Source organism: Rattus norvegicus, chromosome 2 (genome assembly GCF_021556685.1).
Source record: "Rattus norvegicus strain SHRSP/BbbUtx chromosome 2, alternate assembly SHRSP_T2T, whole genome shotgun sequence".
NCBI lineage: Eukaryota > Metazoa > Chordata > Mammalia > Rodentia > Muridae > Rattus > Rattus norvegicus.
This window is the reverse complement of record NC_141535.1, coordinates 174,088,563-174,091,316: the sequence shown is the minus strand read 5'-3', so window position 1 is coordinate 174,091,316 and position 2,754 is coordinate 174,088,563. Positions and strand designations below refer to the sequence as shown.

Sequence of the window (2,754 nt, the reverse complement as noted above, 5' to 3'; positions counted from 1 at the left end):
AAAAGCTTGAAAACCAGGAATATCTAAGGGAATGTCTCTTTAGCCCAGGATAGCAGCTACTTGGAGCAAGTTATAAAAGTGGCACCCTGAACTGGGTTAGCCTTTCATCCTCTTTGTAATTCTACTACATCAAATAGCATTTTTAAGATTATGTTTAGCGCTCTTCCAGAGAAATATACAACCAAACTCACCGACATCCCCCAACCCCCAACAAAAAGCTACACTTTCTTTGCCTAAACTAGAACTCATTAAGATGGGCAGTGCATTAGAAAAGTAGGATATTGGAACCAAACAACTTTGAAGAGTCTTTTCACTGTACAGCCTTGGTGTTTTTGTTGTTATCGGCTGTTGTTTGATTTTTCGGGACAGGGTTTCTCTGTGTAGTTCTAGCTGTCCTAAAACTCTCTCCATAGAACAGGCTGTCCCTAAACTCACAGAGGTCCACCTGCCTCTGCCTCCCGAGTGCTGGGATTAAAGTCCTGAGCCACCTCTGCCGGGCTATACAACCTTGTTTGTAAGGAGAGGGAATAGAGAGACTGAGATAGCATAGTGTTCTGTACACTCAGGCCTTCTCCTGACTTTGGTGACATTCTCTCTCATACATCTTCTGTTCATCCAGTAAAAACCTTCCCAGCATGTAAAGCACACAGAAGAATCTGTGAGAATATGCAGTGCTTTCAACCATGTACCCCAGGACTACCTCCAACAATGCAGGCCCTCCACAAAGTGGTCTGTGTGTGTTTTCTTCCTCCTCCTCCCCCTCCTCTTCCTCCTCTTCTTCCTCTTCCTCTTCCTCTCCCCTTTGCTTCCTCCTTCTCCTCCTCCTCCTCCCTCCCTCCCTCTCTCTCTCTCTCTCTCTCTCTCTCTTTCTCTGTGTCTCTCCTCTCTGTCTGTGTCTCTCTGTCCATTCCTCCCCCTACCTCCCCAACCCCCCACCCCCACCTCTTCATGTCAGAATCCTGTCCATTTCCCAAAGTGCTCCACTGAGAGGCTCTCCGACACATACTCATGCTTATTGACTTACTTTTCCTTATTTCCATGCCGTTTCCGCCACCCGGCTATTCTAACATGGATCCAACTGTCTTCCGGGGTATGGATTACTTAAATGGAGACAGGACTGCCTTTCTTCTGATTCCATCCTTTAAGGACACCAGAAGAAAAAAAATATATCTTTGCTGATCTTTCTAGAAAAGGAATATCCAAGCAACAGAAACAAACAATCAAATGATAAACTGGTTTAATTAAAAAAAAAAAAGCAAAGCTCATGAGGTCGGAGGCTTGCTCCTTGCTGCTGCTGCTGCTTGCTAGCATGCAAAGTAGCAGGCCTCTTAGGTCATTTTCTTGGCTCTAGTTGACTCCTCTGTCCTCATCTCACTCCCACCACCCCTGCTTTAACCCTTCCATCCCCAGGACTCCCACCTTCACCTTCATATCATGTGTGTCCTGTTATCTCCCTACCCCTTTCCCAGAAAGACTTCTTTTCTCGTGGGCCCCTTTCTAGTTTCCTGACAGCTACTCGTCTACTGATATCAAAAGTAGAAGCTAAGAGGGAGATCTGGGTCATGATGGAGAAGCCTCCTCTACAGGGAGGGCTTTTCTGTGTGGCCCTGTGTAGTCTGGCCTGAGTTTCCTACCTATTGAGTAAAGTTCTGCACTGTGGGTCTAGGAGGTCACTCCAACGTTAAAGTGTCCTTGTGTCAACACAGGTCATAGGAAGAACAATGTTTCTGGGCTGCCTGCTTGTATCGCCAAAGCGTTGTGCTGTGCAGGGCAGCCTCCCCGGGGGCATGCTGACACCTGCACACACCCTCCTGGAAAGCTGACAACAGCAGGGTTTCACTCACTTGACTACCCAATCAGGTCTATGCTCGCCTCTACCCTGGGCTGTTGGTCAAGCAGGATGGCTCCACTATCCATATCCAATATCAGGAGCCATGACACATGCTAGCGATGGCCCTAGACCTATCTGTAAAAGAGCGCTGGACCAGCTTCTGAAAAGTGAGATTCAGCTCCTGTAGAAGAGGGAGGGAGAGCCAGAGATGATTGGCAGGTTTGACACTGAATGATACTAATGGTTTTGGACCAAGACCAAGAAGTAACTATGTCTAGGAGTTACACCAGAGACATGTTGTAAGGACGAGGGACTCTGTCTGTAAACCATACATTTTTTTTTTTGGTTCTTTTTTTCGGAGCTGGGGACCGAACCCAGGGCCTTGCGCTTCCTAGGCAAGCGCTCTACCACTGAGCTAAATCCCCAACCCCAACCATACATTTTTGAAGCCAAGATCTACACATGAGAGAGAACATGTGTGTTTGTCTGAACTTGGACTACCTCACTTAATATAATATTTTCAAGTTTCTTCCATTTTACTGCAAATTTCATAATGTCATTTGTCTTAATGACTACATAAAATTCCATTGTGTATAGGTAACACATTTTTATTATCTATTCACCTGTTGATAGACACCTAGGATGGTTCTGTTATCTCACTGTAGTGACTCAGTAGCAATAACATAGGTAAGAAAATATCTATTTCTATAATAGGAGATAGAGGATGTTCCTTAGGGGTAAGCTCAGGAGTGGTATAGCTCAGTCACATGGTAATTCTGTGTCTTAGTTACTTCTCTATTGTTGTGACACAGCACTGCGACCAAGGCAACTTACAGAAGAAAGAGTTTGTTGTAGTTTATAGCTTCAGAGGGTGAGTCCATGATCATCAGTCATGGCAGGAAGCATGGCAGCAGGCAGGCACT

General features: G+C 45.6%; 1 pseudogene; it reads left to right on the top strand.

Moving 5' to 3' along the window:
• Positions 1-1,721: 1,721 nt before the first annotated feature.
• Positions 1,722-2,099, top strand: LOC147996336 (large ribosomal subunit protein mL55 pseudogene; annotated as a pseudogene).
• Positions 2,100-2,754: the final 655 nt, after the last annotated feature.